Source organism: Myotis lucifugus, unplaced genomic scaffold (genome assembly GCF_000147115.1).
Source record: "Myotis lucifugus unplaced genomic scaffold, Myoluc2.0 scaffold_70, whole genome shotgun sequence".
NCBI lineage: Eukaryota > Metazoa > Chordata > Mammalia > Chiroptera > Vespertilionidae > Myotis > Myotis lucifugus.
Genome location: NW_005871118.1, coordinates 2761773 through 2774203, shown reverse-complemented (window position 1 = coordinate 2774203; position 12431 = coordinate 2761773). Strand labels below are relative to the sequence as shown.

Here is a 12431-nt window from a genome sequence, read left to right as displayed (position 1 = left end):
TGCTGTGCATATCATTGACCCGTTTTGCCAGAGAAGAACCTGAGATTGGGGGACCGGCAGGGTTGGTCTCCCTGTCTGTGGGCTCTTTCTATATAATAAAAGGCTAAAATGCAAATTGTCCCGATAGGCCCCGATCAGGGAGGGCCAGCTGCACCCCACCCGTGCACGAATTCGTGCACTGGGCCTCTAGTTTCATCATAATAAAGGGCTACCTTTGTACAAAAAAAGAAGGCATTTTTAATTTTGAGAAACTCATGGTCTCATTAAGATAATATTTAACGTGTCTAATACATTTACAAATTGCTACTATTTACTTACTCTTATTTACTTATTTTTTTAAAGTATATTTTATTGATTTTTTTTCCAGAGAGGAAGGGAGAGGGATAAAGAGTTAGAAACATGAGGGAGAAACATTGATCAGCTGCCTCCTGCACACTCCCCACCGGGTATGTGCCTGCAACCAAGGTACATGCCCTTGACCGGAATTAAACCTGGGCCCCTTCAGTCCGCAGGCCGATGCTCTATCCACTGAACCAAACCGGTTAGGGCTACTTACTCTTATTTAAACGAGATATTTAAAGTTGTGTGGTCTCCAGAGCCATGCTAAATTAAACATAATACTAAGTAAAAGCAACATGTTGGCTAGACAGGCTTCCTTGAAGCTCAGAAGATTGAATGTGCCTATTAAAACAACTAGGTACCATTTTTAACTCATCAAATTATCACTTTTTTTGTCAAAAAATGATGCTGAACCATTGCACTCTGAGCAAAAACTTCCTTCTTCTACATTATTGACATCAGATAAAACTTCCTCAAACTGCAGCTTCCCTATTAGATTTGAAGATCTTTCTTCCTCATGTTATCAAATTGTAGCCTACCTCTACAGGTTTCATTCTAATGGCATTATCTTCAACCTTTTTCAATCTATTCTCTATATAGGTACTACAGTGAGTTTTCCTGGACTATAAATCCTTCTATTATCTACAGCAAGTATTCCCAAATGCCAATTATCACCAATTAACTGCAAAATAAGAAAAAAAAATATAGTGAATTTTTTTGAAAACTAAAAGTATTCATTTTTAAATATCTGCACTTGTGCCCCTTTGTGATATTAAAATTATTTTTCCTTTATTATGTAGTGATGGTGATAGTGGGAGAAACTCTTACTTTTCTCTTCCATCATACTCCTCTCTCAGTTTTTTTCTGTTTTAATAAGCCCATTTGTTCTGGCTTAAATGCTAGGTTTCAACACTAATTCTGGTCTTTCCCTCTCCAACTGTGACCAATGCATCAACAAAACTACTTGGCTGTCTCTATAACTAGATTTCCTGATTGCTATTTGTAAAATAAGTATATAAAAAAGAAAATGTGCAATAAAATCAGAAAACTATTAGATCAAAAGGGACAAAAATCATCAGAATATTTAAAAGAGAAGAGGAAGGAAATAAGAAATAATAATAGTTAAAAAGAATTATACCTGAGAAGAATATTTAAACAATTAAATGTTAATAGATAAAAATGTTAAAATTAAAATGATCAAAAGGAACTAGATGAAAAAAATTAATATACTTGGTAAACCAAGAATAAAAATCTAAAATAATAATTATAAATAGAAGAGAATCAAAAATAGTAGAAACTTGAATTTTTATAGGGGTACGTTAAAAAACTATGATAAGCAATGATGCTCATGACAAAGAAGGTTTCATGGTGATGGTTACACTGAAGATTATAAAGGTAGTACACTTGAAATACTAGAGCAGTGTTTTCTTATACCAAACTAGAGGCCCGATGCACAAAATTCGTGCATGAGTAGGTCTTCCTTCCCCCGGCTGCCGGCACCGGCTTCCCTCTGGCTCCCGGGACCCGGGCTTCCCTCACAGCTCTGGCTTCGTCCAGAAGGATGTCTGGTCTAATTAGCATATTACACTTTTATTATTATAGATGTTATCTAGTCCCTTTTGAAGAGCAGCAAGATCTAAAGATGATTTTTATATAGCATACTAGAGGCCCGGTGCATGAAATTTGTGCATGGGGGGGTCCCTCAGCCCAGCCTGCACCCTTTTGCAAACCGGGACCCCCTCGGGAGATATCCGACTGCTGGTTTAGGCCCTATCCACAGGGATCCCTAAACCAGCAGTTGGACATCCCTCTCGCAATCTGGGACAGCTGGCTCCTAATCACTGGCCTGCCTGCCTGTCTGATCACCCCTAACCACTTGCCTGCCTGTCTGATCACCCCTAACCACTCTGCCTGCCTGCCTGATGCCCCTAACTGCTCACCTGCCTGCCTGATTGCCCCTAACTGTTCACCTGCCTGCCTGATCGCCCCTAACCACTCACCTACCTGCCTGATCACCTCTAACCACTCTGCCTGCCTGCCTGATGCCCCTAACTGCTCGCCTGCCTGCCTGATTGCCCCTAACTGTTCACCTGCCTGCCTGATCGCCCCTAACCACTCGCCTACCTGCCTGATCACCTCTAACCACTCTGCCTGCCTGCCTGATGCCCCTAACTGCTCACTTGCCTGCCTGATTGCTCCTAACCACTCTGCCTTCCTGCCTGATTCCCCAAACTGCTCGCCTGCCTGCCTGATTGCCCCTAACTGCTCACCTGCCTGGCTGATCACCCTTAACCGCCTCTGCCTTGGCCCCACTGCCACGGCTTCATCCGGAAGGACATCCAGAATGACATCTGGAAGGTCGGTGTCCGGTCTAATTAACATATTATGCTTTTAGTATTATAGATATGCCCATGGACATTCGACCAGTAATGTAAACAATGTGCTAATAAACAAAAGGAAGAATAGACAATAGATTCTACCCAAACAAAGATCTGCAATATGTTTTGGCTATTTCAATGTAATTCAACTCTATGAAGATAGTGATAGGTTATAATTTAACCCAGTTATTAATGATAGGAAAGGAGAAAAAAGAAGGCCAGATAATATAGGCATGCCATTAGGACCAGGAAGCTACAGTTTGACACTCTCCAGGTCTGTTCCCTGGAGATCCTGGGGGGAAGGGATTGCACAAAGGAAGAAGAGACACATGCCCAGTAAAGTCTGGATGACATAGGAAAGGTACTTGACTGTCAGCAACACCTGGAAACAGGCCATGGGGCAGAGTCGGCGTGGCCACTGCAATCTTGGGAAGATTTGAGATGTATAAGCTCCTAAACAAAGGAGTTCTCTCTCTTTCTTGGTTTGTGCTCCTGGCCTGCAACTCTCACGCTCCTGCATTTGCCCACATGGCCCACAGCCCCCACACAATGGACGAATGTACTACACACAATGGACGAATGGACTACAACTAGCCTGATGCTACACGGGACCCATCTCCACCGTGGAATGGGAACTCTGGACATGGCTTCATTTCTAGCCCTGCTGAATCCCCAATTGCACCTCTTCCAGGACTGGATAAAGGGACTTGCGACTTTTGAAGCCCGAGGATGTAATTCCATGCAAATAAAATTCACTCATCCTCCTATGTGAGCCTCAGGAAATTCTTTTTCTCGAGAAATCATAAGGACCCTACCCTGAGCACCCAGTGGGGAAGGGGATCCCCCACTTCCACTGGTTGACACCCCACTTTCACTGATAACAGAACCAGATGGACTTGATTCTATATCAGCCTGTTTCTAATGTGTGAGTTTAAGGCATAAGGTTTCCATTATATCACTTTACACTGATCAGATTGGTAAAAGAGAGAGAGAGGAAGAGAGAATGAGAATTTAAAGGACTGTTTATTGCTGTCAGGGTTATGGATAACAAATTTCTCTCCTCCACTGCTGATGGCTTTGTGGAAGAAAATCTGGCAGGTAAAAAAATTAATATATCTTTCTGTAGCAGACGCTGCAAGTTCTCTAGCCAATAAAGGAAGAAAAACAAAACAACAACACTGCTAGCTTTTCACTGAGTCCTTATGAAGAGTAACAAATAAATCACCCAGGGCTCCAGGGGCAGAGGGGGAGCTTTTGTTGTAAAGCCCAGTTGAGCTGCAAATCTCATTACGGAAAGAAATTTTGTAAGAAAAGATAAAACACATATATTAGTCTCTAGGTATAATATTTTAAAGTCTTACCTGAAAGACAATTTACTCTGTCAAACTACATATTTCAGGCACTGGTGTATGATTAATTCATTGGTTCACAATTCATACAAATATTTAATGAGACGTTACTACCTGAAAGGTACTATGCTAGACCCTTGGAAGTGTCCAAATAACAATCATGATCATTGTGTTTATAATAACTAATGTTAATTAGTCTTTGTTATATGTCTAGCTCTATAACATATAGATGTGATGGCCCATATGTGATCGCCCTTCACATACACCATCTGATTTAATCCTTACAGCAAAACTGTTACTATTATCCTCATTTGTTAGATGCAGAAACTGAGGAACAGATTAGTAAAGTGTCAATGATAGTCCAAACCTATAGAAAAATTTTACAAGAGTTTATTAGAGTTTATTTGAACCACACTGAGAAAAGCCCTGAAAGCAAGATCTCAAAGTATTGAGACAATGCTCCAGAGAATGGCAGTTTTGCACTTTAGAGTCAAAGGATAAAATGTAAGGAAGGCTACATGAAATCCATTGGTGGGTGATTAAGGTGGCAGGAGAAAGCAAGGCAGGGGAAATGTCTAAGATTGGATTAAAAGTAAAATGGAGAGGTACACACTTATTTTATATTGGTATGTATAGGAATTTCAGGATCATGGTGCTCTGGTTTTGTCTACAAGGGATTTGGAAAATTACTCTAGTATTTCCTAGATGCATAAGAACAATGGACAGAGCTGGCTTACGGTAAAGATTAACCTTTTCTAGGTAAACGATAGGCCTCAGATGTGACTACCCACCATGACCTGCCTCGTTAGGAATTTATGATCAGACTAGAGCCCCAGTGCACGAATTTGTGCACCAGTGGGGTCCCTCAGCCTTGCCTGTGGGGTTGGGCCAAAACTGACTCTCTGACATCCTCTGAGGAGCCCCGGATTGCAAGAGGGTGCAGGCCAGGCCGAAGGACCCCACGGCTGCACAACTGGGGACAGGGAGAGACACAGGAGGTTGCCCAGCCGGGGAGGGAGAGGCCCAGTGCACAAAATCGTGCACTTGGGGGGGGGTGTCCCTCAGCCTGATTGCGAGAGGGTGCAGGCCAGGCCGAGGGAACCCACTGGTGCACCATCAGGGCTGGGGAGGGACACGGGAGGTTGGCCAGTTGGGGAGGGATCGCAGGAGGGTTCCAGGGTGTGTCCAGCCTTCTCGCTCAGTCCCAATCAGCTGGACCCCAGCAGCAAGCTAACCTACCGGTTGGAGGGTCTGCCCCCTGGTGGTCAGTGCACATCATAGCTATTGGTTGATTGTCTGCCCCCTGGTGGTCAGTGCATGTCATAGCAAGCAGTTGAGCGGCCTTAGCATATCATTAGCATATTACGCTTTGATTGGCTGAATGGACGACCGGACGACCGGACACTTAGCATATTAGGCTTTTATTTTATAGGATTACCCTGAGTGGTTACTTTTGGTCACTGAGCTTGTTAGGTCTGCCATGTAGCCAGCCCCTTTTTCATTCACAATAGTAACTCATCTAAGATCCCACAGCCAGTAAGTAATAGAGTCAAGTTTGAACTAGAGGCAATATGATTGGGATATAAGCTCTTAACTATGAATGAATTCTAGTCTCCTCTGGGGAGGGGAGAGGTGATGGGCTGAAGATTGACTTACTCACCAATGACCAATGATTTCACCAATTATACTATCTACACTGCCCCTACTTCAGATGGCAAACCCAAGTTGTTACCAACTGGCTGTAAATTAAAGATTCCATGGCCCCACTCATTGAGTTGGATTAATTTTCTAGAAACAGCTCACAGAACTGAGGAAACCAGTCTACTCACTAGATTACCAGTTCATTACAAAGGATATTCGAGGATCTGAATGAAGGGCCAGGTGAAGAAATACATAGGTTGAGGTCCCAAACAAAGGAGCTTCTGTGCCCTAGGACTTTGGGGCCCAACTCATGGATGTGTTCTGGTTCAACAACCTGGAGGCACTCTGAACCCCCTCCTTTAGGTTTTTATGGAGGCTCAATTACCTATGCATGACTGATTAAATCATTGGCCACTGGAAATGCATTCAACCTCCAGCCCCTCTCTTCTGGGCGGCTAGGGGTGGAACTGAAATTCTGATTGGTTCCCTTGACAAATAGCCCCATCTGGTTGCTTTCCAAAGTCACCTCATTAACATAACAAAAGACGCCTTTGTGTTCTTAACACTTAGGAAATCCCATGGGCCTTAGGAGCTCAGGGCAGGAAAAGTGGACTCAGACCAAATTTATATTTCTTATTATAAATCCCAATACCACAAGTGTAATGAAAAAAAGGTCTTACTATTTAAGAAAAAAAAAAGTGCCCCTTTGCAGAGAATTCTGCAGAATCTTAGGCTCTTAGACTTGGTCAGGCCCTCTTACCCTCTCTCTCACCGAACACATACCACACCTTTCATAGGAGATGTTTGTCAGCTGGGTTATTTTATATATACATATATGTAAGGTCTTGAGAATTCTACATGCCAACTTTATTGTGGGATTGATTTTTAAACCAAATGAGGCATTAAAATATTTGAGGGAGAAGCATTTGTCTTCGAGCTTGAAGCTTAGGTGTTCCGAGGTAAATATTGTTTTTCTTTTTAGGAAATAATGATTTGGCTCACGTTAACTGGGTACTGCTTCTGAAACAGTCAGAAAAGCCTGCTTCTTTTGTGCCTAAGGATATTTATAAAATCACTTACTTTTTTAAGAAAATGATACACATCTAGAGAAAATATATTATCTTAATAACCACTGATAGAGGCGATAATACTTTAATTCTCAAAACTCCCTCTGGAATTGTCTAAATATGAGACTTATCACACATGCATCATCCATGCAGCACTGCAGGGCACAATAAAAATTAAGATTTGCACTGGAAATCAATCTTCTTTAGTTTCACAGTTAACCTAAGCACTATGGCAACAGACTGTAAGATAAAGTAGGTCATGGATTTCAACCAGAATGGCTTAGAAGATACAAAAGCTCAATGGTCATTTGTTGCTAATCATTTAGAAGTCTTTATTTAAATTTTCTTTTATTTAAAAACTAGAGGCCCGTTGCATGAAGATTTGCGCAATAGGCCTTCCTTCCCCTGGCTGCCGGCACCGGTTTTCCTCCGGCACCTGGGACCCAGGCCTTTGGTCCGGCTGCAGCCTCGAGGCTTGGTTTCTCTGCTCTGGCTGCAGCAGTGAGGCTAGGCTTCTCTGCTGCGGCCACAGCAAGGCTTGGCTTCTCCACTCCAGCTGCAGTGGAGAAGCCAAGCCTCTCCAGTCTTCAGTTGTCTTCAGTCTTCAGTCATCTTCAATCTTTGCTCTGCGCCTGCATATGCAAATTAACCGTCATCTTTGGTGGGTTAATTTGCATACTAATCCTGATTGGCTGGTGGGTGTAGCGGAATGACACTAATTTGCATGTTTCTCTTTTATTAGTGTCGATTCTTCTATTTCACATGCCCAACAATAATTAAGTAGATAAAAATCAGAAGACTCAATTTAGTAAGTGAAATTTATTCAATCTCAGTCTTTATTTCATTTGGTTTGCCAATTAACTAGTAGTGCCCATCACCATATATCTCACATATGGACAAGGAAGGAAATTCTAGGTAAAAAGAATAGCTATATGGGTGCAGTCATGCAAAGGTACAGTATATGATTTTTTTCTTTGTTGTTTTTAAAAATACATATATTTTTATTGATTTCAGAGATGAAAGGAGAGAGAGAAAGAGAGAGAGAGAGACATCAATGATGAGAGAGAATCATTGGTTGGCTGCCTCCTGTATGTCCCACACCAGGAATCAAACCTGCAATCTAGGCATGTTCCCTGACCAGAAATCAAACCGTGATCTCCTGGTTCATAGGTCAATGTTCAACCACTGAGCCGCACCGTCCAGGCGACAGTATATGATTTGAGATAATTTTGGGGAGCGATCAAAACCAGACACAATAGAAGGATAAAAAATAGAAAGATGTGCTTCTGTCACTGTAAGGTCAATGAAATCATCAGTGGTCTCCTAGGAACTTAGTTGGACATCTACCCCAGCTACAGAGGCTATTTTTATCCAAATAAAATGAAATTAAGTTATAATCCCTTCTGATTTCATCTTCCTTTGCCTTTAGGGTAGATATGTCCCTCTGCCTTACTAATCCACATTTTTTATTCCAACTCCAATGACTTCCTCTAGGACCTTTGTGTACTAAATACACTTCCCTCCTTTTCCTCTGTTTTATATAGAGAGGTTATGGGTCTTTCGAGTCAGAAAGATATGTCTGTTTTATTTGCCAGAGTAACAGCTGTGTGATCTTGGGAAAACTACCTTCTTTGAGCCTTGCTGTGCCATTAAATGAAACAAATAACGTGAGGCCCTAGCACTGTGTCTGGAACAGAGTAAGCTTTCAATCACGGTAGTTATTCCATCCTCTTGTCTCTTGGTGTGTTGTCTCCTGCACAGTTTATAAACCTGCTCAGCTTTCTTATTTCTGATGCATGCGTGCACACAGGTGCACACACACACGCACACGCACATGCACACAAGTGCACACTTTTCCTCAACTCTGTTACATGCTTAAACTTCCCACTACGCTTCACTGCCAAAGGAAGAAGAGACTGCTGGGGCTCACTCAACGTCTCACTGCCCACTCACTGCTGACCACCAGGCACCATGAATTCTACTCTTGTCTCTCTTCTGAATCTGTATCAGAAATGCGGTGGTTTTTTTTAGATGAGTTGTCTTACATTTAATCGATCAATATTACAAAGTGTTCATGCTACATACAACCTCATAACATCCAGGGGTGAGGGTGCCTATAAAAGGGGGGACTTCCGACCTCTGTCATACAGGGGGGCTCGCCGGCGTGGCCTCCTGCGAGGTCAGGGGCTGTGGACGCTTGACCTGCAAGCTTCCGAGTGCTGAGCACGGAGCCCGTGAGCTGTGCGTGAACCTGCGTGGCAGGTGGGACTTTGCAGGCATGGCCGTGAGCAGGCACACGCCACGAGAGAGTTGACTCAGGGGCGCGGGGCCCGGCCTGGGCTCAGGCGTGTAGGGGGGCCCGCTGCCTTGCAGCCAGAGGCACACAGAGCTGAGGGAGGAAAACGAGAAGTATCCCCGTGGGTAGCACAAAACATGAGTGACTGGGTTGGGAGGGACACAGAGAGAGAGAGCGTGGCCACAAACCAGCAGGCAGCTCAGAGAACCAGGGACAGGTAGGGCCTGGGCACTTGGAGCCGCGCTCTCTCGGGGCCAATCTGCCGGGGAGGCCGAGGGGGCTGCAGGCAGGTTCCCGAGGGCCCTGGGCGGGCTCATCCCCTGCCATTCGCTCCCTCCGGCGGGGGTGGCAGACAGAACAACAGGGCTGGTAAAAAGGAACACAGAAGCATGGACATCCCCACTGCAGGCCAGCGGGACTGCGGCTCAGGGCACAGGAACAGGAACCGCAGGACCACGCGCCGCTTGCGCTACGGGTCTGGCAGCTGCTCAAGGACCATGTCCTCGACGCCACTGATCTCGATGTGGTACACGAGGCTCCGGAAGCTGGAGTCGGAGGCGCGGTACCGCCTGCCAGGGTAGAGCTGCCACAGGAGGAGCAGCATGCTGGGGGGCAGCCGGCTGGGCTGCATGGCCTCCCCGCGGGAGACCTCGATCTGGCGCATGAGGACTTGGAGGCTGCTTTCTGTCTCGATGATGATGGGCAGCCAGGTGCGATCATTCTCATCCACATACACGTTGGGCCGCCAGATCCACAGGTGGTCGGAGTGCAGGCTCCTGCACACGGTGAACGGGCACTCGCTCAAGGCAGTTCTGCTGCTCATGGCACCTCCGCGGTCTAGGGAGCGGGAGCAGGAGCAGGAGCGCAGCCTCGCCGCAATTAATAAATTGCCAAATCCAGCCTTTTTCCCTCAGTTTTTAACCACTTAACCTGTATTCAGCTTTTAGCACCATTGACCATCTCATGCTCTGGAAAGTTTCTCTTCTCTGGTCTCCAGTACAACGGGAGGAACCCCTAGTCCTCCTTTTACCTTCTCTGGCCCTGCAATGACCACTGCCCCTCCCTGCCTCTTCCCATGAGTAGCTTTGCCCACTCAAGTGGAGATGAAAGAGTCAAGGGATAAAACTACAGTGGCTCCAACCGGAGACCTCAAGAAGTAGTGCCACACTGACAGGGATTAGCTTCAAGTCTTACTACTAAACTCAGTGTTGCTCCCTAACCAACAAAAACTGAGGTGATCTTTAACTGCTTCACACCCCAGCAACACAGAACAAAGTGAGGGAAGGCGAGAAAATGTGAGCACTTTAGGGAATATCCTCCCTTGTCTTGTTTTCCTACCCAGATCTGTGCAGAAGCTGGCAGGAACAGGAAGATCTAAAACGACACACGTAACTGCTCAGCACTGTGTATGTCAAGTCTGAGCTCCAATCAGTCACATGTAGCTTGAGCTTTTTCTACAGTTATTTTTAAAATCCTTAATCCCAACAACAAACATCAAGAAATGGTGCAGAATCAGATCATGATACTTTTCTGAAACTTTACCTATACTACCTTTTGCAAGAATAATAATAATAAAAAAATCATGGTGTATATTACCATGGTTTGTCATATACGTTTTGGTTAACAGCATACGCCCACAGTAAAATTGCCTTGGTTCAGATTCCTCTTCGACCACTTATTGGCTGTGTGAAGCTTGGAAAGGTATTTCATCTCTCTTTAAGATTCTGTTTTGCTAATCCATTAATCAGAGGGAAATAATGATACTTTGTTCATAGGGATTTTGAAAAGATTAAATGAGAAAATATACATAAAGTACTAAGCATAGTGCAGGCCAAGTGGTTTGCATTAAAAATATGTTATGTAAATATTTATTTTGTGATATTTCCAGATTTACCTCCTCCGTTTTTGAGAAATTCTGCTTTAATTATTTGTAAATAAACGAACGTGTGTGTGTGTGTGTGTGTGTGTGTGTGTGTGTGTGTAAAGCTAAATTGGGGCTAGAGAAGGGGAACTTGGCTGTAAGAAGACAGATTCACACCTGGTGACGGTTTTTACAAGGCTTCATTCTCCGCCCATTCACTACCTCCTCCAGAAAAGACAGAGAGAGGACTTCAGCTCCTGACCTGGGGAAGGAGAAAAGTGGCAAGTATCCTATATCAAAGGGGTGGGCGTGAGGTAGAGTTGCTATTTCAAATGTTTTTTCCACAGAGTAACATTTTACTATTGTATTATGATTATAAAAGAATAATTCTGATTCTTAAAGTTGGAAAAAATACCCACACATATAAAGAAGAGAACAAAATTAACCATGATCTCACAACTCAGAGGTAACTTCCATTAATATTTCAAAGCAATTGCTTTACTCATTTCCTGTGCATCTATTTGCACATCTATAATTAACATAATATATATAGTTTTGTCTACCTTCCCAATTGTTCTATTATGAGCATTTTTCAAAGTCACTGAAATGTCTTCAAAACATTCTTTCTAATGAGTACAAAATTGTCCTCTGGATGAATGTACTACAATTTATATATTATATTAATAACTCTTATTATTTTCTAATCACAAAATAATTGAATGTCCATTTATAAAATTGGAAAATACAATATATAAATCACTCATAATCTTATTCTCAGATTATTACCACTGTTTATATTTTGATATATTTCCTTCCATGGTTAGCTATTCCATACTTAAAATAATTAAGATCATATATTACAAGTATTTTTCTATGTCATTAAAAAATGCTTTCAAAACAATTTTTAGTGCCTGTAAAATGTTAAGTGATATATGTGTGATCTCACTTTCTTACTGGTAGGGAGGAAAGAAATTTCTAGCAAATAAAGACAGAAAATGTCCAGAAAGAGAGGGAAAGGTTTGCATCAAGCCGTGCCCCTAAGTCAAGAGGTTCTTTAGAAACAGCCCAGGCTTGCTTGGCAAGCAAGTCCATGAGGTTCTTTACAAAAGCCAGATCACCAAACTCAGGGAGGGGAACTGTTTGAGTTAGAACTCCTTCAGTTGCAAGTGACAGAGCCCTTTCTCAAACAAGCTTAAGGAAAACTCAACAACAGGGGAAAAATACAAATAGAGATAAGAAGGAAAGAAGGGAAGGAGGGAGAGAAGAAAGGGAGACATTTATTAACTAAGGTAAAAAAAAAGTTTCATCATTACAGGATCCAGAGGCTCAAACAATGCCTTTAGGGCTTTCTTATTTGTCATTTCTCATCCCTATTCATCTGTGTTGGCATCCTTCTCTCCAATATGGACAATATGGACATTTTCTTGAAAGAAAGGCAGTCGGATGACTCCGGCTTAAAGTTGTTTGTATGTAAATAAGCTAGTGTGTGCGTGTGTGTGT

At 43.2% G+C, this 12431-nt stretch overlaps 1 pseudogene; it reads right to left on the bottom strand.

The window, feature by feature from the left end:
- Positions 1-9539: 9539 nt before the first annotated feature.
- Positions 9540-9893, bottom strand: LOC102418025 (annotated as a pseudogene).
- Between the last annotated feature and the right edge of the window lie 2538 nt (positions 9894-12431).